Genomic DNA, 27,314 nt, shown 5'->3' on the forward strand with positions numbered 1-27,314 from the left:
TGAAAGGTGAGCAGGACACTTATTATTATCCCCATCTTAGAGAAAGAGGAGAAACCGGAGGCTCAGAGAACAAGAATGACTTGCCTCTTACCTCAAGTGGAGCTGATACATTTTTGGAATCAGCAACATCCTTGTCTGATTCATCAACCCTTAAGAGAGGACATCAGCCCTTCTTTGGATGACCATTAAAATATGTGACTGCTGCTGTGCTGTGTCCACTTGATGGAGATTCACTAAACACATTTCTCTATGATTTCAGCATCATGACTCTTGTATCTCCCCACTAGAAATTTCTTTTTACATTACTGACAGAGAGCATCTATCCAACAGAGGTCAGTAAACCACAGTGAAATCTGGCCCATAGCTTGTTTATGTAGAATCTATAAGCTAAGAATTTTCAAGGGCTGTGAAAAACAAACCACACCAAAACTAACAGACAGAAAAGAAAAGTCAACAGAGACATATGAGGCCCATAAAACCTTATTATCTACTATCCGGCCCTTAAAGAAAAGGTTTGCTGGCCCTCAAATCAAACTGTGGTTCCCTTTTGCTTTGTAAGCTCAAAAGCTCTGAGTCCTCTTAGTGGTCCTTTCTCAGCAGTCAACTAAGACTTCATGCATTGTACTTTGGGAATCTCACTCTGAACTCCATTTTGTTCTCAAAAGAAATATTTGATGTGACTCTTTTGATGCTGAAGAAATTGGGACCACTACGGACACATAAAGCGTTAAATTTTTCAGTTTCTATGTCACCAAGTAATGTGTGTAAATTTGACACCCTCGCTTCTTTCTTTACTCCAGTGCATCCTAGAGCCCTACCCCTCCATGATCCATTTTTTTGGGGGGTAGAGGGTACTGGGGATTGAACTTAGGGGGCACTCGACCACTGAGCCATATCCCCAGCCCTATTTTGCATTTTATTTAGAGACAGGATCTCACTGAGTTGCTTAGCACTTTGTTTTGCTGAGGCTGGCTTTGAACTCACAATCCCCCTGCCTCAGCCTCCTAAACTGTTGGGATTACAGGCGTGTGCCACCATACCTGGCTTCAGGATCCATTTATAAGGTTGCTTCAAAATGTCCTAAAGGGCTGAAGATGTAGGTAGCTCACTGGTCGGGCACTTGCCTAACTAACCCTAGAGTTAATCCCCAGTACTGCAAAAATAAAAAATAATGTCCTACCCAATGTTTCTCTTTGCTAATTTTTAAATTTATTCCCAGAGTTTTATCTTGCACCAGAATAATTTATCTTGCACAACATCATCCTGAAGCAGGCCTTGGACTTTCTCTTAATATCATCATACAAGGCAGACAGGCCAATCAAGCATTCCCCTAATAGTTTTGGATTCAGCTATTCACATTTCCAAAGGAAGAGAAGTAGGATAAGAACCTGTTCGTAATTATTTGCAAGGAATTGCTGGGAGGTGGGACCAAATTTGAATTTGAGTCCTGCCTTCACCACCCACCAGCTCTATGACCTTGACCTAATCACATGACCCCCTTTGAATCTGCTTCTTTATCTGTGGATAGGGAACTATACCTACCTTAACAACATCCTGGAGCTGCCAGGATTGCATGGGTGACAGTGGATGATGAGGTACCTAGTAACTTTCAGAAGTCCCATGCAACTCTGCAAGATTGTTTTCACAGTAGCAACTCTTTCACAGTCAGCCTGAGACACTGGGTTGCAGTTGTCAGGCCCCTTATATCTCTATCATCAGCTCAGTGGCTTTAAGAATTTGGGCAGGTGAATTTTTCAGAAGAAAGCAAAAGAAGATTTGTTTTTTCCTCCATTTGGGCTTCTAGAGGCTAGAAAAACCCCTTTTTGACAAAGAAGGCAGAAGACAATGCATGTATCCCCCCAAAACTTTAAATGATACCCAAGATTTCCAGGGAGAGTTTTTGACTTTAAAAATAGCCAAAGGGCTGGGGATGTGGCTCAAGCGGTAGCGCGCTCGCCTGGCATGCGCACGGCGCTGGGTTCGATCCTCAGCACCACATAAAAATAAAAATAAAAATGTTGTGTCCACCTAAAACTGAATAATAAATATTAAAAAATTCTCTCTCTCTCTCTCAAAAAAAAAAAAAAAAACTCTAACCCATGTTCCCAATTAGACAAGATGGAGGACCCTGAAATTCAAAGTGATAATGACCCCAGCCTGGCTCCTGGGAATGGCCAACATAACCTTAAACATTGTCTACTTAAAATCTTCATGATTATGTCCTGCATATATTATATACCTCCACACAGAATAAACATCTTATTTGTGTGTTTTACTTTCCCTCCCCAAGTTCAGTAATTAAACCCCTGTGTATTACATTTATTCATTTGAGAATGTGCCTTTCATTTGATAGATCAAAAAATTTAGCATGTGTTTCTCCTCTTTTTTCAAGCCAGCCATTGCCTCTATGGAATATTGTTTTTTGCAGTGGCTTTCACCTTGGGACTAAGAACCATCTCTTACCCTCAGACTTGGTCATAGCCCAGGCTGTTCTAGGACAGGTGTGGTTTGAACCCAATGGGGCCAACATTGTCTGCGAGGAGGAGGCAGTGGCGTGGCTTCAAGACTTCTGGTGACCTAGAGGGAAAACACTGATCCACCAACATGACTATTCTAAGTCCTCAATGGTCTCCAAGCCCCTTTAAAAAAAAATAAAACTGTACTGTATTTACATTAGACCAACTACCCTATATCCCACATTAAAGGAGATATGCATAAAATTATGAGTTGAATTGAGTAGCAAGTGATTTGTAAACATGTTTCACTTTGTAAGATTTTAATTAAACTTTTATTACTATCAGTTTTTAGAGTTTTATATTTGTATTCAGTAATTTCCTTTTAGGATTACAACATCGGGCTCCTGCAAATTCTTAAGCCCCAGGCTCTATGCTTATGGATACAAAATTTAAACAGTCCTGTAGTCAACTATCACTTCTTGAGTTCTAAGCACTTTATACTGGAAATGTGTGACATTCTTACCCAGTGTGGTTACTGTTCCCTTCCACACCATAGCTTCATCAATGCTGCAGTGTTACTAGGTCTTAGTAGCCCAGAAAACCAGCAGATTTCTGACAGCAGGTAGGGTCCAATGGTTCCAGAGGTAACTGAATTTGAAAAGGAATGTAGAAAATCCACTCAATGCAGTCAAGTGGGAATGCCTGCACCTCTCCTAGTCTGTGGTTATGATCCCAATTGAGGAGAGCAGCAGACCACAAGAAGGGGAAGAAATTAAACAGAAAAATCCCTTCATTAGCTTTTCTTACAAGCCAGGCTAACTATGTTCACACCCTGGCTAACTATGTTCAGACCAAACAAGGCCTTATAGACCCAAGGCAGACTTGAAAATAATATAGACTTTCAATGTGTTCTGAGCCCACGCATGGATCAACTGGCAGAGGAGGAAACCTAGCATTTATTCAAAATTTCTTACTGAACACTAGCTGATTGCTAACATCCACAGACTCATTAGGCTTAAAAAGAAAGATGAATTGAAAAAAAAATCAGTGCACAGAAAATATTGAGGATCATGACAGGAGGACAGATTTCACAGACTGAAAATAAGAAACTTATTTTTAAAAACAAGAGGACAGCTTTCTGCTTCAATGTGTAAAAGGTTCAGAAGTCATCACTCCCATTGTCACAAAAGAAAAGTTAGACACACTGAAAATCAACAGCTCTTCTTAGAGTCAGAGAATTGAGCAAATAGGGAAAAGCACTATGCCCCAAACTGGAGGGAGCGGTGAATACAGAGAATCACAACTGATTGAGAAAAAAAGCCACTGGAAATGGTAACTAGGAAGAACACACAGATAATAACTGACTAATTGTTGGAGCCTGAACAAGGACAAGTTTCAGAAGTAAAAATTTGTGGAGATCTGGTGTTAGACTCCCATACTTTTCACAAGTTTTACCTCAAGGGGCCCACCCGGTTCTCATGGTAAAGATGTGAGAAAAATCTCTTGCTTCTAGCAGGAAGAGGAGAAAAATAATCATGTGGAAATACACCTAGAGAAAAAGTAACCATTATGAAATGTAACCAGAGATTTATTTTCTATAACAAAGACATTCTCCTCAAGAGAAATTATTTTATCAGACCCTCATCTGATCCAGGAGAATGGAAATTACATAGCAGGAGCTCTGTGTTTATCAATTTTCTATTACTATAACAAATACCAGAGATCATCAGTGTAAGAAAGAGGAAAGGTTTGTTTTAGCTCATAGTGTTAGAGGTTTCAGTCCATGAGGCAGTTGTCTTCGTTGCTTTGGGCTTGTGTAGTGAGGTAGTACAGTGTGTCAGGGAGCAATAGTGGAGCAAGATGTTCACCTCAGAGAAGACTGGAAGCAGAAGAGAGGAAGAGGAGAGGTTAGGGTCTCAATATCCCCTTCCAGGGCATATTCCCAGTGACTCAACTTTCCATTACTACCTCATAAAGTTCCACCACCTCCCAATTTCCCCAGCTAGAAGTCAAGTCTTTAATACATGGGCCTTTAGGGGACATTTCAGACCCAAACTCTAGCAAGTCTTCTTTACCCTGTCTCACATCAGGAGATGGGGGGAAAAAAAAGACAAGAAGTTCTTTTAAAGGTACTTAACAAAAATTTCAAAATTTAACCATCAGATTATAGAATGTTCCTGCTTCACAATACTTAACCACCACCTCAGAAGGACTCCAGTATAATGACAGTGGGTTACAACTGAGAGCTGCATGACACAGGCTCCACTGAAGGAGCAGTCTTTAGAGACTCCTCTTTAGAGAAACCCAAAGACAACAGAGTAGACAAAAACAAGAACACCAGGAAAATTGAAACCTGTAACGCCCGCAGCTATAATAAGCACCAAATAGAGCCTCACGTCTACTAGATAAACGTAACACCTCACCCCGATAACCCACTTACCTCCTGGTCCTGTTAATTAATACATAATGTAACCGGAAGTGCAAAACAAAGTATCAGAATCACACTCAAGTATGACACAGATACTGGAATTATCAGATCTGAATTTAGAATAACTACTGTTACCACCCTGAAGCCCCCAGTGGAAGAAGTGGACAACACACAAGGCCACATGGGTACTCTAAACAGAGTTGAGAATACTGAGAAAGAATCAAAAGGAAATGCTAAAATAAACAATAATATAAAAGAAATGAAGAATGTCGTTGATTGCACATTAGTAAACTGAGCTGGCTAAGAAAAATTATTTTAAAAAGTGAGGAAAGCAGCTTGGTGGTAAAGCACTTGCCTAGCATGCACAAGGGGCCGAGTTCAATTCCCAGTTCTGCCAAAAAAAAAGAATCCAAGAGATTGGAGATACATCCATGGGAAATTCCCAAACTGAAAGGAATGAGAACATAAAGAACAAAATGTGCAGTATCTGTGGGACAATCACAAAAGGTGCAGCAAATGCATAATGAGAATTCCAGAGGAAGAGGGAATAAAAGGATAAAAGAAATATTTAAAATAACAATGGTTGAGAATTTTCCAAAAGAAAAGACAGCATTCAAGTAACAGATCCAGAAATCTCAGAGAGGGCCAACAGGGTTAAATACCAAAAAATTTTTACACCTACACATTCAAAATGTACAGAATGAAAGACAAACAGAAAATGTTAAAAAGAAGCCAGGAGTGGGGGGAGTCACAAGGATAAGAATCACATCAGATTTGTTTTCAGAAGTCAAGAAAAGAATGGAATGAAATATTTAAGGTTTTTAAGGAAAAAAACCCAGCAACCTAGAATTCCTACCCAGTAAAATTATCCTTCGAAGTTGAAATAGAAATAAAGAGAGACTTGTTACCAACAGATCTGCAAAACATGCTAAAAACAATAGTCTTCAAAGAGAAAGAAAAATATATCGATCAGAAACTCATATCTACATAGAGCATTAGAAAAGGAATAAATGAAGATAAAATAACATCCATTATTTTTCTTATTCTTAATTGACCTAACAGCTATTCAAATAATAATAACAACAATGTATTTGTATATATTTGTAAATATATTTATATTATCCCTAAAGCTTAGGGATAAATTAAATGAATCACAGCAATGGTATAAAGGATGTGAGGAAGAATTGAGTGTCTATAATTAACTGCAAAATGATACAGGATCATATGAAAGTGGACTTACATCATTGTAAATATATATTTCAAGCTCCAGGGAAAACACTAAAATACTGTTAAGATGTATAACTGATATGCTAAGAAAGAAAAGAAAATGTAATCACATAAATTTCTCAATTAAAACTAGCAAAAGCAGGAAAAGGGAAGATTAAAATGAAGAAACATAGAAAAAGTAAAAAATAATATATACTGCTAATTATTTTAATTGTTTATGGTCTAAAAAACAACTAACATAATAGACTGGTAGTGTGGATAAAAAAAAACAAAGCCCAATAATATGTTATCTATAAGAAACTCATCTTAAATATGAAGACACAGACATATGAAAAGTGGAGAAAGATTTACCATGTTAATACAAATCAAAAGATGCCATAGTAGCCATATTAATTTTAATTACAAAGATAAAAAGGGGATAGAAGGGTCAATTCTCCAAGAATTGGAAATTCTTTACATGTGCCTAACACTGTCAAAATAGAGGCAAAAATTGATTAAAACTACAGGGAAAACAGGCAAACCCACTCATATAATTGAAGACTTTATCACACCTGTCTTGATAATTAAGCAATTCAGCTGGTAGAAATTAGGCAATAGTTAAACAGCAGCATTGTCAAATTGAATTTATAGAATACTTCATCTAATAGCAGAACACATATTCTCAAGTTAACCCAGAACATACAACAAGATGTCCACATTTTAGGCCACAAAATACACCTGAATAAATTGAAAAGAATAGGAACCATATGAAGTATGCCCTCAGAGCACAATGAAACTAAACTCAAAATCAGTAAATGAGGGCTGGGGATGTGGCTCAGTGGGAGAGTGCATAAATGTAAGAGAGGCTCTGGGTTCAGTCCCCCACCACAAAAATGAATGAAAGAATTAATGAATAAAATCAGAAAATGAAAGATAGCCTGGAAATATGTGAAGATTAAACAACACACTTTCACCTAACAAAAGGGTCAAAGAAGACATCTCAAGAGAAATTTTAAATTATTTTAAAGTGAATCAAAATGAAGATGCACTTATCAGAATTTATGAGATGAAGTAAAATCAGTACTTGGAAGGAAAATTAAGAGTTTCAAATATATATAATAGAAAAGACGAAGAATCTTTACAATCAATAATCTAAGCTTCTAAGAAACTAGAGAAAGAAAAGTAACTTCAGCTAAAAAAAAAAAAGCTAGAATTTCAATGAAACTGAAATAGAAAATCAATAGACCAAAAAAAAGAAGAAGAAGATGACGACGAAGAAGAAGAAATAAAAGAAGGAAAAATAAGAAACAATAAAACCAAGAGCAGTTACTTTGAGCCAGGTGCTGTGATGCATGCCTGTAATTCCAGCTCAGGAGGCAGAGACAGGAGGATTCTGAGTTCAAAGTCAGCTTCAGCAACTAGCGAGGCCCTAAGCAACTCAGCGAGACCTTGACTCCAAATAAAATATAAGAGGGCTGGGGATGTGGTTCAGTGGTTAAGTGCCCCTGAGTTCAATCCCCAGTTACAATAAAAGAGCAGTTAATTTGAAAATAAAACTGATTAGCCTATAGTAAGGCCAACCCTGAGAAAAGAAAAAAGAAACAAGTTATGCATACAAAATTATGTATACAAGAATTGAAGAGAGTACATCACTACTGATTCCATGGACATTAAAAAGATAATAAATAAATTATGGACCATTCTGTGCCCCCAAATTTGATAACTGAGATGAAGATGACCAATTCCTTGAATGGCATAGTCTGCCAAAACTCACATTAGAAGAGGTAGATAATCTAAACAGGACAATTAAAGAAATTGAATGAGTAATTAATAACCTTCTTCAACAGAAAGCATTAGGCCTAGGCAGCCTCAGGAGTGAATTCTACCAGATATTAAATAAGGTGTTGTACCAGTGCTCTACAATCTCTTCCAGAAGATAGAAATAGGGGGAAATACTTCTAACTTATTCCATCAGAACAGCATTATCCTAATACCAAAACCAGCCACAGACGTGGCAAAGAACATCTACAAAAACATACAAGAAATACTATACTTAATGGTTAGAAACTGGATGATTTTCCCCTAAACTCCAGAAAAAGACAAGGATGTCCCCTCTCACCATTACTAGTCAATAATATGTGGAAATTCCCTAGATAATTCAAAAGACAAGAAATAGAAATACTAGATATATAGATGGAAAAGGAAGAAATAAACGGCCTTTGTTCCTAGGTGACTTGATTGCTTATATATAAAATCCTAAAGGATTGACAAAACTTCCTGGAATAATAAGCAATTATAGCAAGATCACAGGGTGCAAGGTTAATATACAAAGTTCAACTGCTTTCCTATATATCAGCTATAAATAATTGGAATTGAAATTTAAAACTGAATTCTGTTTACATAACACCAACAAAAGAAATACTCTGTCATGAGTCTAACAAAATGTGAAGAAGATCTGTATGAGGAAAACTACCCCCAAAAAAGGGAGAAAAACTAAAGAGCACTTAAATGAATGGAGAGATAGTCTATGTTCATAAGCAGGAAAAATTGGTATTGCTATAATGTCAATTTTTCCCCTACTTAATCTATAGATTCAATGAAGACCCAGTCAAAAAATCTCAGCAAGGGATTCTGTGGATATCTTCAAACTTATTCTAAAGTTTATGTGAAAAGGCAAAAGATCCAGAATAGAATCTCTAAAGTAGAGCAAAGTTGGAGGACTTCCACTACTCAACTTTAAGGGTTCACTAAAACAGTACCATAATGGAGACTGGGATCGTGGTAGTGGAAAAAGAATAGAAAAATTGATCAATGGAACAGAACAAAGAGTCCACCAATATGGCCAACTCATCTTTGACAAAAGAGCAAAGGCAATTTAACAGGAAGGAGAGTCTTCCTAGCACATGGTGCTGGGATAGTTGGACATTAGTATGGGCAAAACACGCCTCCCACCATACACACTCCTAGATAGTTTTACGTGTTTCACAGAAATTACACAAAATGGATTTGGACCAAAATGTAAAACTATATAACTTTCAGATGACCTTAAATTTGGTCATGGATTTTTAGAGACAACACCAAACAAAATCCATAAAATAAAATGAAAATAATCTTTATGAAAATTAGAAAAAAAAGATAATAAAGAAGTAAGACACAGACTGGGAGAAAATATTTGCAAAGCACGTATCTGATCGATGCCTTGTATCTAAAATATACAAAGAACACTTAAAATTCAACAATTAGAAAACATTTCAAAAAAATGAGAAAAAAAGATCTGAACAGATACCTCACCCAAGAGGATCTTCAGATGACACAGAAGCATATGAAAAGATGCTGGTCATTATATGGCACAGGGAATTGCAAGTTAAAACACTAAGACATCAGTAAGATGCCCCTCGTTACCTACTAGAATGGGTAAAATGAAAAGAGAGAGAGAGAGAGAAGAAAGAAAGAAAGAAAGAAAGAAGGAGAAAACAAGAGAAGGAGAGAGACAGAGGGGAGGGTGCGGGGGAGGGGGGGAGGAAGAGAAAACCTGACAAAGCAGGCGCTGGTGGGAATGCAAAATGGTACATCCACCTGGAAGGCAGTTTGGCAGCTACTCACAAAGCTCAGCAAACTTCTACCAGCAGTTTTGTTCATAGGTAGTTACTCAAATGAGCTGAAAACTTATATCCACATAAAAACTTGTATGCAGCTTTATTCATGATTGGCAAGAACCATTATCAACCAAGATATCCTTCAATGGTAAATGCATAAGCCATGGCCCAATATATTCATATAATGGAATACTATTGTGAGATAAAAAGAAATGAGCTACCAAGTCACAAAAAGACATGGAGGAAACTCGAATGCAAGGTGTTAAGTGAAAGAAGCCAGTATGAAAAGGCTACATACTATTTAACTTCATCATTTTAGAGAAGGCACAACATTGAGTGGGTGAAAAAAGATCAGTGTTTGTCAGGAGTTTGGGTGGAGAGAGAACAGGAAGAAAAGTTAAAGCATGGGATATTTGGGGTGGTGAACCTATTTGCTACAAAAATGTAATGGCAGATGTACACATTTGCAAAAATCTATAGAACCGCACAACATAAAAAAATGAACCTCAATGTAATGTATGGAATGTATGGACTGTAGTTGATAATAATGGATCAATATTTCATTAATTACAACAAATATACCTCACTAATGCAAGATATCAGTGGTAAGGAAGGCTGAAGGAAAGGTACCATGTGCCATCTGGTCAATTCTATAAATCTAAAATTCTACTAAGTAATGAAATCTATTAATTATTTTTTTTTTCAAAACAAACATTGAGCTATCAGTACACCCCCACACACTCAAGGATGGACATTACATGCCGGGCATGGTAGCACTTGCCTGTAATCCCAGGAGGCTGAGACAGGAGGAGTACAAGTTCAAGATAGCTTCAGCAACTTAGTGAGGCCCTAAGCAACAAATTGAGACCCTTCTCAAAAAATAAAATAAGGGCTGGGGATGTGGCTCATTGTAAAGCACTCTTGGTTAAATCTCCAGTACCAAAAAAAAAAGAAAAAAGAAGAATGACTATTACAAGAAAAGACAAATACTACCAGACCTTGGTGAGTATGAAGAGAAACTGGAAAATTTATACATTGCTACTGGGAATGTAAAATGATATTAACACTTTGCAAAACAGCTGGAAACTTTCTTGAAAGGTCAAATCTAGACTCACTACACAACATCTACCCAAGAGAAATTAGATGTATGTCCACACAGATGTGTACATGAATTATCAAAGCAGCTTTATCCATACTGGATAAAAATTGAAAACAATCTAAATGTCCTTCACTTGGGAAATGGATAAACAAAGTGTGGTACCCACACAGTCCAGAAAAAAAGAATGAGTCCCTGATACTTGCTGCAACTTCCACAAATCTCAAAAACATTTTACGAGTAGAACAAGCCAGACACAGAGGATGGCATGTGCTGTGATTCTGTTTATTTGAAAATTCCAGAAAAAAAAAATCTTAGATCCAGGAAGATTAGTGGTTGCCTGGAACTGGAGGTAGGAGAGGTGGAATTGAGGACTGACTGCAAACAGACACAAGGGGAACTTACTGGGTGATGGAAACATTCTAAATCTGCATCGTGGTGGATAATTTCTCAAATCTACTGAAGTCATTTTATGTTACATAAATGTACGTCAATGTGGTTACTAAGATATTTGAAGAATTTTCTGGTGGAAAGAGAATAGAACCAATTCACAGTTTTCAATAGAAAGAAACTCTAGGGTAGTAAATTTTAGTCAATGTGAGGAGGCACATGCCCTGATAATCAGCTCTCTTTAACAGGAATAACTTTGATTACTAAATCAGACACCCTGCCCTGGTAGTTGGTTGACCAACCTAAGAGACTTTCCTGACCCTTATTCTTTATTATTATAACCTACATTTTGCCATGTGACTAGTAGGATGTGTATGTTATTTGCAGCTAAAGTAATTCTAATGGATAATGGATAAACCTACCCTGTAATAGAAGCTCCTAAACATCTGGCCAGGGAAAGTGTGAAATATTTCTTGCAGAGGAAGAGAATAATAGGCTTAGTAAAGTTCTTTTTTTTTTAATAAGACAAATCATTTTAAGCATACTTTTAAAAAACTGCATTTATATAGGTGTTCTTTGAATTAAAAAGAGCAATTATTACTGTGGATTTATATATATATATATATATATATATATATATATATATATATATATATGTTAGATTAGGAATAATATTAATTATTATCATCCACATTAATAATGGTGGATTATTAATAGTAATAATAACACATATGCCATTTGCCCCCAGGGGAATCTTGAAGATCAAAGTACTTCACTAGGAGCCACAAGGCACAAAAAAAGTATGTAAGATTTGGCCTCTGCCTTCAAGGTGCTAAAAAGACCATTTTTGTAAAGGCCGGTGGACACACCTGAAGCAATTAGCAGCTGTCAGACACTGTACAATAAACATGTGAATTGCAGGGTATAGGTACAATTAAATTCTGTGGGAGCTAAACCACAGCTGTCTTTTAGATCTACCAGGACTGACGGGGAAAGTATGCAGCTGACTGAACTGGCCACACCCAATCTGCAGTTATTTCAAAGCAGATGTTAAGTAGTCCTTGGAAGGCTTCTGACACCAACATACGGTAAGAATATACCCATCGAGTACTTTCATAGGAACAAGAGAAATCAGCGCTTTAGAATGAAGTCATTTAAAAACAGACTCCCAGAGATCATTTTGGTATGTGCAAATTCCATAGTGGATTCTGTCTTGAATTTCAGTCACCTCTAGTGTCTGAGATATGAAAGTTTTGATAGATAAATGCAAGTTAAGTACTGCTATAATGACAGTATCACAATTGGATTTTTTTTTCTTTACATTTTTCCATCTGCCGTCTTGCCTTCTGTTACTCTGGGAATTTCCAAAATGGCATAATCGTAAAGACCTATGTTATTTCAATACGACACGAAAAGGGCTTCAAGCTAAGGAATTTTAAAAAGCCACTATTGGCAGGATTAAATCTCTTTAACATATGCACTGGTGGGGTTAACAAATGATCTACCATAAATATTTTCTCATTTGAAGCTAAGAGTCAGAAAGTATCATTTGAGTTGCTTTTCCAGCAGTTCCGAGTCACCAACCCCCTCTCCCCTCCTCCTCTCTCTGCTCATTAATGAGTTTGATTTCAAGAGGTCTGAAGACACGGGTAGGTCCGTGAACTCAGGAGGCCACTGGTTCCCATGTAGGTTGCCTGGCTCTTTTGGGACTGACTCCAAAAGCTTTGCTGCTTTAACACATGATTGCTGAGGACCCATCTCCCCAACAAGTGACAAATGAGCAGATGACATCCATCTGCCTCAGCCTTCACCATCTGTTTAAATTTGCAGACAACTTCTGCTTATCAGGAGTTTTTGAAATGAAAACTCCTAGAAATGGAATGAAAACAGCTTCAGTACAATGCTTTTTTCTAGGACCACTATCTCCCATGAAAATTAATAAAAATTCATCTCCATCGCCTTGTTCGTTCAACTTCTAATTAGCACACACTGTCTGACCTCATTATTCCCCCTACCTAAATTTCACTTTTTATCAAACAAATCAACTTTTGATGCCCTTTGCAAAGGAACACTTCCCAAGTGCCTGGAGGTGCTTAAAGAACTAAAGCTAGTCCCTGTCAGATTTTTAAAATTTTTACTACAGAGCACATATGCTGTAGTGGCATATTTTAAATCCTGTATTTTCCCTGATTCCCTTCTGAAAGTTGTTCCATTTTTTAATTTTCATAGCATAAAATAAGTACCTGACAGTACAGTTTTGCCCACACTTTTTGCAGTATTTCCTCAAAAGTTATTCATTGCCATTCTTATTTCTAAACTAGTTTGATAATGAAGTCATACATCGCTTCCACAATAAACTTACTTCCTCCAAAATGTGTGTTTGCCAGAATTTAAATGTTGGTTCAGCTAGGTGTACACTTAATGCATGATTGCATGAGGCCTTGGGCTCAATCCTCAGCAAAAAAAGAGGAAGAAAAGACTTTAAATGTTGGTCACCATGGCTTCTGTGCATTGCTTACCTCTACTACTGAATATCAGCTCAGATGATATTTTCAACAAATAACTGATACAGGGAAATGGCATAAGAGTTAGTGACTGTACTAATATTCTGGGACTGAAACCACCCAAGAAGTAAAGGGACTCCTTTTTTTTTTATGTTTTAGGTAGTTGGACAGTTAATTACACAAATTGCAAGTCTTTATAATAGGATCACAAATTTAACTTACAACAATTTGGAATGGGAAGGAAATGCAGCATTTTTATTTTGTTGTTGTTCACAGGCCCACATCTACTACTGTTAAGGAAAAAATAGCTAAATGTTTAATTAGGTGCCCAGATAAATGTGATGATTGTTTATTCAACCCTCTTATTATAAGTTCTGTCAGACAGCCCTTCCTCTCTTCTCACGGCTCCATTTTCTAAGAACATCTGGGTGAATGAAGAAGGTGGCATCACAGTGTATTGTCCCTAAAGCAGAGGGGAAGAGTAAAATATCATGTCTCTGAATGCTCTTTGTTCCCCCAATCCTAGCCAAGTTAAGGGAACAATGAGGGCAAGTCTGAGCAAGTCTGGGACTTGCTCAGAAAGGCCAGGGATATATTCGCAGGACACTGGCTCTCTCTTGTGCACAGTGGGAACTAGGGCAAATTAGTGCTATCCCTAGAAAAGCTACCTTCTTGCACGTATGCCTTGGGCACTTGCTCCTTGAGATGCCGGTCAGTCAAGCAGAAGAAGCAAGCTAAACCTTGTTGGAGCAATCATTAATCTCTTGAAAGCTTTCCCTGCCAAAAATCATGTCTCGCATGCTGTCTCTGGGCATTTTTTTGGGCCTGTCTGCGACCCACCGCACTGCCCTGGCACAACCAGGCTGTGGATGAGACACTTAAACATTCTGGTGAACTTGAGGGCAGTGGACCCTTGTGCATATGGTGGCTAGCACTTATGGGTTCTCTAGAAAAGCGTCTTTTGTCTTCTCGGCTGCTTGGGGTCCTACCACTCCATTCTGGAATTGCAGCCAGCAAACCGAAGTAGTCTAATGTTCTCTGTGATGGTCTCTAGTTTTATGGCCTCATCTCAGCCCCAGGGCTACCATGGGTGTTTAGTCTCATTCAGCCGTCTGTCTGCTTTAGACTTCCGAATACAAAGTACCTTTTAGAGTGAGCCTTGCAGGCAAGTCTATTCTGGAAAGACATGGGCTTCTGGCTCCCTCCTCTGCTATCTGATTCTCTCTTAAAGGTAGATAAGCAAACACAGACATTCAAACTCAAAATGATGCCCTCATACAAATGTTGACTCTCTTGCTATAAATTCCTACACTGGAATGTTAGAATCCAAATATTGCCAGAATGTTTTTCTTTGCTTTTCTTCTAAAGTAATCTCAGTTGTCCCCAAGACAGATGGATGCCTCAGAGGCAAAGGTCATGTAGCTAAAAAGACAAAAGAGAAAAGAACCTAAATAATTTTCAGAATATTACTTTCATTGCATCAGTCAGGGTTTCTCAAACTGAAAGTTTTTACATACCAGGGTTATGAGATGGAGTTAAAGGCTCACAACCAACATTTTGTAAATGGGACAGAAATAACTATATAGAGCAGAAAATATGAAAGTGTGTTGTACATTTAAAAGCAAATACTATGGAAAACTCTTGCTTCCTATTTGGGGGGGAATTGCACCGAGTTGCCAAATACAAGAGAACAAAAGGTTTGGAAACCATGATCATGCCTGGCCCACCTATGACATCTTCCTTTCCTCTATTCATCCATGACGTTGTAACCAGTCATCCTTTGAAAACATGGATGAAGTCACATAACTCTATTCAGACAGTGATGGCCAGCCATTTCCTGTGAAAGGCCGCGATATCCTGGCTCCTGATTCCCCGGGCGCCTCAGCCACCACTCCTCTTGATGCAGGGTTTCCTGTTAAAGGTACAGTTTCTAGTATTTGCCCTTGAGCACTGCCCTTCACAGGAAAAATCTTAGGAAAGAGGACTGGAAAATACAGAGGGTGGCATATGGCTAGAAAACAGAACCTCACTGACTTGTAATTCACAAGGACTTTGTTACCTAATATTTAAAAACAAATTTCACCTTTATCATTTTTCTTACATATAGTAACTCACAGAAAGCCAATTCTGTCATCCAATTAGCCTTAGGAGTCAATGTAAGAGACAGAAAAGGATTATTGATGAGCTTTATATTATTGTTTTATATGTGAAAAAGTATCTAATATGCTTAGGAATATTTTTAAAGAATTCATTTACTCATATAGTACATGATGAGCCTAACATTTGTTCACAATCTTTATATTCACTATCAGAGAAGGAAAGATTGTTCACTTCAAAGGAAACTAGAGGTAGACCATAACGTGGCTAATTTTGAACTATAAATAACTACAGAAAAATAAATAAGGTCTCCCACATCACAAATCAAATATACATGTTCTAAAGATAGTCAGAATTTACACAATATATTCTTTAATAAAGAAGGCTATAAAATTAAGGAAAGGGGAAATTTTCTAAAATCATAATTTTATAAGATTTGAGACAAAGTTCCTGTCATGACGCTCAGGACAGATTAGAATTTCTTACCATATTAAACTTCTGCTTAGTTTTCCAAAAGTGATGACCTTATCTTCCCATTAAAAAATTAAAAAAAAAAACTGTCTTGGCCAGAAAGACCACTGTTTCTAGTGACTTTAGAAAACACAGACTAGCCAATGGTGGCCAATCCTATACTCCAGAGGGAAACAAGACAGGCAGTTTAGGGCCAGCCTTTGAGACTGGATTCACCTAGGACAAGACCAAGGATCACATCCTTCACAGGCAGCCTATGTGAGACTCCTACAAAGGACTTTAAAAAAGCAAGCCAAATTCATCATAATCAAGATATAGGAAAATTCCAATTAAACAAAGTGCTTTGGAAATATGTTGTCCTTAGATGTCCAAGACTACAGGATTAGCTAAATAAATTACGGCACATCACACAATGAAATACACAGAAGTCATTAAAACTCATGTTCTAGAATGTAATTAACATTGGAAATGCTGTTATAAAAAAATCTCATTATATGAAAAGCAGGTCATAAAAATAGGATCAACAATCAGTTTGTTTTTTAAAAATCACATAGACTAGAAAATGATGTCAAATGTCTGGCAAAGATTATTTTGCATGATTTTTTATGTTCTCCTTTTTTCTTATCTGAATTTTCTAAATTTTGTATAGACTATATTTTGAGGGGAGAAAATATTATGATAAGAAATTGATTAACCTATCTAATTGTATTTTCTAATTAACTAAACAGTAAGCAAAATATTCATCATTGGTTAAATTATCTTGGACCACACCCTACCTCCTGATCAACGCAAACCAATGATCCGATTATATTTAATGAAATCATTCAATCTAGAAAAGCATCCTTTCTGTATTTAGATGCATATAAGATTATATAAATTCAAAACAAATAAGCAAAACTGCATTTTTCTTCTCATTTAAGCATCTCATAGAGCCTATCGCTCACGAAGCTAACCATCATTAGTCATCCCTGTGGAACCAGTGGATGCAGGTGTTAACATCTCCTGGCTCAGGCATCACAGTTTAGAATATTTAGTGACTAAATTCTTGGTTTACATTTCTTGATTACATAGTATTTGTTCTAAAAGTTAAGTGGTGCACAAATTCCAAAAAGTTTATCACTTTTTTTTCTAACTGAATAGGCAGAGGATTTATCTTTTCAAAGCTTTGGGGTTTCTTAGTTCTATAAAACCCATTATTTTCTACTTATTATTTCCTTCTGTCTTTTAATTTATTTTTCTCTCCAACTTGGATAGTTATGGCATTTTCATTTTTATTTTGTGCATATATCTACACATGGACGTATACATGAATTTCCCTCTGAGAACTGCTTTATTTATGTCCTCTATCTTCTGACATGCAGTGTTATAGGGCTATCATTTTCTATGTATCTCACCATTTTACTTTACATTTCTTCTTTGACCCAACTGTTGCTTCAGAATTTATTTCACTTTGAGAGATACAATGTTTGTACCTATTGAGATTTTTGTCTTAGTTAAATGTACCCAGCACTCACCTACAGTCCTTATGACAGTGTCAACCTGGTCATATCTTGGTGGATGACAGTTGTCCACTAGCAGTTTTCTCAGGAAAACTGTGTCAAGTTTTCTCAGTGCTGTGTCAAGTCATGTTGGAGCCTTAGGCAAATTTTGATAAGCATGGATTTTTTTCCATAAATTTTTATTCAATACTGAATTTACTTTAATACTGCATTGTCTTAAATTTTGTGCCCAAGGCACATGATATTCCTTGGGTTGCTGCATGTTGGGCCTTTACATTTAAAGGACAACTTGGCTGGCTCCCTCCTTTCTTGAGGAGCTTGAAGGAGACGCTCTATTACCTTTGGGCAAATGATGCTATGGAAATGCCAAATCCCAAATGGATTTCTTTTTCATCTAAGTGACACTAGCTTCTATTGGTTTTAATCAGTCTTTGCAATGATTCTTAGTCTTCATAACTTTAATAACTTTAGTATGATTTATCTTGGCATTGATCATACTAGGTCAGTTTTCCCTGGCACACAGGAAACTTTTTAAAATGCAGATTCAAGTCTTTTTTCTTAAATATAACTTAAAGTATTTTCTCAGAATCATTATTTTGGATTTCTTCTTTGAGTATCCTCCATATAGGTTTGTTGGATCCCTCTTGCCTATCTTCTGTTTTTCATTTATCTCAATCTTCTAAAATTATTTCTATTTCATTGTCTTCAATTTTCTCACTTTTATCTTTTACATTCCTCACAATTTTTTCCACATTGTTACCTTTTCCAGCTTGGCCTTGTCTTCTATGTTGGTTTTATTCATCTTTTTCCTCTCTACTTCTTTCCTGGATTCTACTAGCTCATGTCTTCTCCTACTGCTCTCTCTCTCTCTCTCCCTGTCAAAGGTTGTATTTCCACTTGGTGGTTCTCATTAACAGAAGAGATAGATTCATTGAGTTGCTTTTTAAAATTTTTATAAGAAAATGTTAATTCATTATTTTCATCTATTATGACAGCTTTTCTAGTGAATATGCATCATCTGCTCAAGGATTTTATTGCAACTTTTTTGTCCTCATAGTTTCTCTTTGCAGACATTTCTCTCATTCCTTTATCATTCCTTATTATTAAATGGATTTTAAAAAAATAGCCCAGCTATTTGTATATGGCTTCAATGGGAGAAGAAACAGATCCAGGCACCATAGAATAAACTACACTTCAAAAAAGGACTGAAATTTTGATGAAGGTCAAACGAAGGGTTATTTGAACTAAACTACTAGGTGCAGTTCATGGTGGATGTACCATTCACAAAATAGGGAAAACAAAACTGAGACCCTTTCTTAACCTTGTTCCATGTAGCAAGAAGACCATGGTAGCCAGGCAAAAAACTCCCAGTCAGACGTCTGGAAAATAATTCTGCAGAGATCTTACTAATATAAGAGTAAAAACTTACATATGCTGTCATAAGGGGTTCCTCACTGAATTCTTATCTTCATCATTCTAAAAGAAAGCTTGCACAGGGTGTGGCAGTACAAGCCTGTAACCTCAGTGACTCAGGAGGCTTAGGTAGGATGATCGCAAGTTCAAAGCCAGCCTCAGCAATTTAGCAAGGCCCTAAACAATTTAGTGAGACCCTGTCTTGAAATAAAAAAATAAAAGAAAGCTTGCAATCACCAGTTCCCACTCACATGCTATGACATTCCAGTCAGATTTGTGGTACCTAGTTTAATGTGCTTGGGACATTTTAAAATACCACAAACTGACTGACTTAAGAGTCAGACTTTTTTTTTTTTTTTTTTTGTACAAGGGATTGAATGCAGGAGTGCTTAACACTGAGCCACATCCCCAGCCATTTTTTATATTTTATTTAAAGGTAGAATCTTGGTAAGTTGCTGAGGCTGGCTTTGAACTCTCAACCCTCCTGCCTCAGCCTCCCAAGCCACTGGAATTGCAGGCATCCACCACCACACCTGGCTGAAATGACAGACATTTATCAGAACTAGAATTTCCTGAATAGCATGCCAGCAAACTTGGTTTCTGGTGAGGGCTCTCCTCCTGGCTTATAGATGTTCACTCTCTCACTGTGTGCACATATGGCCTTTCCTTGATGCTTGCACATGTGAGAAAAGAGGAAGAGAATTCATGCTCTTATCTCTTCTTATAAAAACATTAATCCCCCTGGATCAAGACCCCACCCTTATGACCTCAGATAACCTTAATTACCTCCTTTTAGGGCCCATCTTCCACATCAAGAGGTTAGAGCCTCCACCTAAGAATTTCAGTTGCACACAAACATTCAGTCCATAGCACTTCCCCTAACATTTGCAAACCAAACCAATCAGATCACTGAGAGTTTGGCACACGGACAGTGACTATCAATGGTCACCTCTCCCCTTCTCACTTGACCGCTTCACCTCTGGGTATATTCAGCAAGTTTCCACACCAAGGGATAACTACATGGGAAAAAAGTACTTTGTTTCAGAAGCAAGATGTTTAGATCCATGGGGTCTCCAGTCAATAGGGACTAGTGTTGCCTTCTGTGGATGCTATTACAATTTCTGAGTTTTAAGTCTGTTACTGTCTTATAATACTGGTACAGAGGAGAAACAGAGGATGCCAAATGTTTCTCTTTTCATTAAATATATTTGTGTTCAAGATATTCTTCAAAAATATCTATTGATGGGTATATGGAAATATGCATCTATATAGACCCTGAGTAATAACTATCTGTTTTATTGACGTACAAACTCTTCACCCCCTAGTGATCCTTATACACAGGCAAAACCCTCATCACCCAATCTGACAGAAGCTTTATAGTGGAATAAGTGAGCCCCATAAAACAAGCCAGACTGGATATTCGCATGCCACTTCATCAATGAAGACACCCTCTTTAAGCAACCTCATCTCTACTTATATGGGTTCTTTGCCTCTCTCCCATCTGCCCGAAGAGCCTTGAAGGAAACTCTTTGCCTTCAGCTATCCCAGCTCTGAACAGTGAATTTATGTGAGATATGTTGTCCCTTTGTTTGCTGCTGACAAGCGTAAAGAACCACTTTCACTGCTGATAATAATGGTTAATTTATCACATCCAGCCAAGGCTGACCTCTGGGTGTCCCAGCCCCTCCATCACCTTCACACCTGCTCAAGCTAATTGTTAGAGCCAAGTGTAAATGAAAATCAACTGGGCTAATAATGAATGGAGCCCATTACTCGCAACAGCACATTGCTTTACGAAGGTTTATCAAGAAACATTATAACCAGTCCTCTGGTCACAGTTCCCTGTTTTATAGATGAGGAAAAGTGAGCAAACAAGGGAGAACCGGCCCATGAAAACAGGTACCAAGACTGGAGACAGCAGTTGGCTTCCACTTCCTGAGCTCCACAGTGGCCATTCGTGTTTCACCACAACTCACTCAGATACACCAAAAGAAGAGGGTTGAAGCTATTTCTCCCAATGTTGTTGTCATCTGTTTATATAAGCAGATGAGATCATTACTAGATGTGAAGACCTTAATTAATATGCTAATCTCATTCCTCCACCAAAATCATTTTTTAAGGTACACATGTCCATGGCTTCTCCAAGCACTCTCACCTACCCTAGAACTGCTCTGCCACTCTTATCTGAAAAATCAGACCTTGTTCCCAAATGATGAAACCAAGTGAACAGAATTTCTGTTAAAGAGAACTGACTATCTTCAAGAACCAGCTATTAGATTACCAGGAATTATCAACTGTGATGTGAAGATAGAGCTTGAGTGAGTTCAAGAAATCCCTTCCCATCACTACATACGACTGTAATCTATCTAAGGAATCTCTTTAAAGGTTTTTTTTTTAATGTTATACTTATTCATTTTGGATGATTTATAAGCAGTCAAGATCCTCATTTCAAGCCATAAATCAGAAGTATTATTCATCCCCCAGTAAATTCAGTAATAGGAAATGTCACTAACCTCATGTATCGAAGCATGTGCTAACCTGAGTGACCCTCTGGACTTACAAACAATTCAAACCAAATATTGAGTCATTCTGTGTTAGATGTGAATCAGTCATTCATAGAAAGCAAATAACCAGGGTACAGCTTAAAAGGACTGATGATCCCATGATCTCGGCTTACCTGACTTCCCAGAACACTACTCTTGGACTTGAAGACTACAAGGTTTTCATGGAGGGCCACCTGGGCACCTTGCTTACCCAGGTTTTATGACAGTATATGTAGAGATATACAAATCAGTGGACAGCTGTGGTGTCCTCTTGGCAGCTTAGCTTTCGAGGACTGTTCCACATTTATACTGCACAGCATCAGCTGGGAATGTAGAAAGGCCAGGGAGACCAGCATGAAGCCCTGAGATGGCAGTATTGTCTGGTTTTGGAGGAAGAAGGTGTTAATTGGTGTTCTGAAGGAACAAAAGGAGAAGGTGGGGGTAGGTTCTGTGGTCAAATAAGACTGGAAAAAAATACTGGGTTAAGTTACATTTAGTAGCTAGTCCTTTGTTCAGTGCAGAAATTCCTAGAGCTAATGAACATTGCCTGTCTTCTTTTAACTCACATGAATATGGAATTGTCATTTCAAAGAACACCTGTGAATATACTGAATCGCCACAGTAATCAACAGACTAGGATTGGGAAATCCTACTTTAGAAGGGCCTGTCTCAGTAAAGAACAAATAGACCGCTGCAGGAGGGAAGAACAATAGATACATTGACTTCTGTTTATTTGGTAATGGATAAAAATTTTGCTGGTATCACTTATATGAAAGAGTTAAATGATTGTGGATAATTTGATATTTTGTCTAAGTTTAGCTATTGTTGCAATAAGTCTGCATGCATAACAAACAATCTCCATATTTCAGACACTTTCAGCAACATTTATTTCTCATTCCTGGTTTTCAGCTGGCTAAGATAGTTTGGCTTCAAGCAGTAGGTCAAATTCAGGTGTGTTACACGTTTCTCAGTCAGGAATTCAAGGTGAAAAACAGCAGTGCTTGTGTGCTTTTCCCAAGGGGCAGGGCAAGAACAAGATATTGCTAACAGATATTTAGCAAACCTCATAAGACTCAGCTCCCAACTGGTACATTATTACTTTAACGTTTTCCATTGGCCAAAGCAATCATGTGGTCAAGTACAACATCAGTGGGCAGAGAAATATATTCACCCACAGAGAATCCATGGAAAGATAGGGAGAGGAGGAAAAATGGTGAGTAAATAATATCTATCACATTAACCATAAATTCAAATCCAAGATTTTACAACTTAGGAGAATTCAGTCATATATCCATTTCCTCCAAATATTTTTGTCCTAGTTAATAATTTAAACAAATAATCACAAATAATCATTTGATGATAGGAATATAGACTATTTCCATTCTGCCTTCTCCTTCAGACAAGTCAGAATTTGGTATCCACATGTGCTAATCCAGAGAAGTCAGAAGACCCTGATATCTTCCAGTTGATTTCTGGATACAGAACTAGAACACTAACACCATAATCAAGGTTTTTGCCTAAGAACAATGCCTAGGATTTACATTTTCTATGCTGTGTAACAAAGTACCACAAGCTTAGCAGTGTAAAACTTCTAGTTACTACCTCAGTTTGTATGGGTCAGGAGACCAGACAGTTTACCCGAGTCTGTGCAAGGCCACAGTCAAGGTCAGCCTGGCCTGGCTTCTCATCGAAAAGCTCAGCTAGAAAAAGATCTACCTCCAGGCTCACTCAATTTGATGGCAGCATTCATTTTCTTACAGCCACAGGATTCCTGGCATCTTGCTTCTCCAAAGCAGACAAGGACAGGAAGACTCTATAGCAATTTTTCTAGCAACATGGAGTCTTACATAAAGAAATGTAATCACAAAGGTGATAGATAGCCTACCATCTTTGCCATATTTCATTGTTTAGAAATAAGTCACAAGTTGCCCACAAACAAGGGGAGTGATCATACAAAGAGCCAGGAGGTGGAGTTCACCAGCAACCACCTTAAAGACTGTCCATTAAAACTAGAAACCTATAATGTATATTATTTGTGTCCCACTTTACTCCAACTATGCCCAGGTTTTCTGTTTGTATTCTAGAATCCCATTCTATGCTTAGCTCACTGACCAATTCTACGTTAAGATATTTTCAGGGAAGGAAACTTCAGTTAGGTGGACAGTGCTGTTCAATCATTGGGCATTCAGTGTCACTAACCAGCTGAGTAGCCAAGAAATCATTCTAGTCAGAAAAGGCCCAAGTACCAATTATTGGACTGTCGTGATTTATGTTGGTGCCTGATGTTACCAACATAAGTCAAGCTGGAAATGCAGGCACCTACTGACAAGAACTGCAACTTATGGCTCATGCCATGTCTACCCTGAGCCAAAGCAGTCAGTCAACTCAACGGGGATAAACATCAGTCAAATAAATGACTTGGCAGCCTAAATATTTAACGACAAGATGATGACTCAAATTTTCACTTTTCAATCAGTCACAAAGACATGGTCCCAGAAAGAGAAATAACTGAAATCTAGAGGAATCTTTCTTTTCCTGAAAGTTAGTTATCCCCAAACATCTGTTCAATGCCTATTGTGTTCCAGGTCCAGAACACAGTACTTAGTGTCTAATGAGGGTCTAGAATTTAGACATGAATGACTGAAATAGTACTAGGAGTAAAAATGACTCTTTAATCGTTCTCTCCTATTATCTACATTGCTAAGCCATTTTCTCAGTGTTCATTAACCAACAGAATCCAGTAATCTTCCCTATTGCTCCTATTTGAACCCTAATATTTGACCAAAATTTGCTTACTCTGGCATAATCTCAATACCTTCATTGGCTCCAAAGAATAATTTCCTATAATAATTTATAATAAAATCTATGTGATAAAAATGTATTTCCTTTGGCCCCCATTATAACTTTGGAGGTTAAGAAAATTTTGTGTTCTGTGAATATGTGAAAGCCAAAGATCACCTAAAATCAATGTAGGCAGTCTCAATATAATGGCTCAAAGTTGCACATAAAGAGGAAACACAACACACAGAAAGAGACAACCTTGGATGACTGGGCCTTTTCTTTTCCTACACTCTCTGGGGGTGGGGGGTGGTAATTCTATACATCCCCATGGCTTTTATATACTAAAGCCTTAGACAGCAAATAGATGACAAGCTTACTTTAATAATCATGTATCATAAGTTTAAAATGGGGGCGGGGGGATAAACTCTTGACAAATACCAAGGACTCCTTTATTCTTAACTCCCCTTTATTGTCAAGGACTCCTTTATTCTAATGCAGTGGCTCCTGGAAAACTTTCCTTTTCAAGGATTCTTTTTCAACCACAATCAATAATCTACAATCAACTTTGTAATCCCTTTAGAAGCCAGGACCTTTTTCAGCTTTGGAGTTTTGAAGATAAAAGGCATAGCTGGATTCTTACAGGCCAAAGACTTAATTTTTTTTATTTGTTGGTTATTAGGTATACTATTAATACTCCATCTGATGTATGATACATAATGGGAAGTAAATAATTAGTTATTACCATTGTTACTAATTTGAGAAAACTGGGAATTGAAATGAGCTTTGGAGCCCAGCCTGTCCAGCACCCACCCAGAAAACATCTGTGACAAGTGCCTGTGGATCCAGCTGTAGCTCAAACAGTCCCAGTGATGGAGAGACCAACAGCTCCTTAGAGGGCTCAGTCCATCTTCTCACATCACCTTAGAAATGTTTCTCTTATTCTACTCAGTTTTGCCCTGTAGCTTTAATCCATGATCCCATCAATACATCTTAGAGCCTCATGGGACAAATCCAATTCCTTTATATGAAAATCCTCCAACTATCTGAAATCCCCTTGCATGTCTTAAATGCTCCCTTCCAAAGATGTCCAGTTCTAGAAATCATTCCCAGCAACACAATTTTGGTTCTATCACATGATGGTTTCTAATCTCACTGTCAGTCGATTTTTCAACCACAATTGTATAACCATCATTCTTCTGATCAATAAGAAAGGAAAGGGTAAATTACCACAGCAACTAGACCTAGAATCAAAGATAACTCCATTTCTGCATTATTTTATACCATAGCCTGGAAAGAAATGAAAGTTCTCAAGTGAACATTTCACACTGTGAATATAATCAATCACAGGATCCATGGTGGGTTAAAAGTTGAGAACCACTGCTTTAAATATGCCCCATTTATTATATTCTTGGAAAAGTGTGATAGCCAGAATTGAAAGTAAAACCCAAGAGGTAGGTGTGCCAGGGCACTGTAGACATGTTTATTAAATCATTTTTTTTCCAGCTTTTCCTACTACTGTGTGCCCTTCAGGGGTCAGCTAAAACCTCACTTTTTATATGAAACCCTTTGATGGGAAGAACTAAATTTTGAATTCCCAAAATGCTTCCTTTGAAGGCAGGCCTGTGCTGAATTCTAAGGCCTTCCACTTCCAATCATGTGTCCTTGAGTTTAGTTCCTGACTTTCCCTGAAGTCAGCTTCCCAAGATATAAAATGGAAGTTCTTCAGCTTCACTGCGCAGCTCAAAATTTCCAGATCAATAGTTGGTAATGTGAATTCATTGCCTTTTCCCTGCCTATTGTGCTCTAAACTGTGCTCAGAACATTGAGCTGCTAATCTCCAGATACAATGTACACCCAGAATTATAGGACCAGAATTTTGAGACCAAGAGAGAAGAGAGTACTCGAAGTAACTGAAATTAATACAAGTCAACATAGGGGCTGAGGGTGTCACTCAATGGTAGAGCACTTGCCTAGCATGTGTGAGGCACTGGGTTTGATCCTCAGCACCATAACAACAAAATAAATTAATAAAATAAAGGTATGGTGTCCATCTACAACTAAAAATATTTCTTAAGATAAAAATGAAATAAAAGTCAACATATAATTATTGCACTGGCCACCTGTAGAAATCATCCTGGAATGTTACCCACAATTAGAGATGATTCGTGACATGAGACTAAGCTGCCAGTAGTGATCTAAATAAGCACTGTTGTCAGATGACCTATAAACCAACCACAATGTGTTGTCTCAAACAAGCATAAGGAGCAAGCTTCTAGTATTTTGTGCAAACCTGGAAAAGGGAGAATTTACAGTAAAAACAATCATGCATGAGACTTGACCTAGATGTAGGTAATCAACACTGATGACCATGACGAAGGGTGTTCCATCAAGTTCTCAGTCAAGAATACAGAAATCATCTACTCCAACCTGGGACTCTCCCAGCAGCCTTATAACCTGTGGCGTCATCCCCAGAGAGCATAGAAATAAGGAAGGCTGAGAGCTCACAGCAGGCAGTCTCTCACGTTGCCAATTAGTACATCATCAGCTCTAGTTGGTGCATCAGTCTCCTGTGGGATTTATGCATGGGAATTGATTTCTCAGTCTAATCCCTTCTGGGGAAATGAACTGAATTCTTTTCTTAAAAAGCTGAGTGATATAAGTGGCACTCTGTGAAGATTCCCATGCTGTGCTGACTGCAGCATCCCTGGTTCCTCCAACAACATATATAAGTTGGTGCCTCATCAAAGGTATAGGGCATGGGGATTCTGCAGCCCCTTGGGGTCCCTCATTAGATCCTCCTCTGCTAAATTTACCCACCCTGTTCACTCCAAGGG

Source organism: Marmota flaviventris, chromosome 2 (assembly GCF_047511675.1).
Source record: "Marmota flaviventris isolate mMarFla1 chromosome 2, mMarFla1.hap1, whole genome shotgun sequence".
Lineage (NCBI taxonomy): Eukaryota > Metazoa > Chordata > Mammalia > Rodentia > Sciuridae > Marmota > Marmota flaviventris.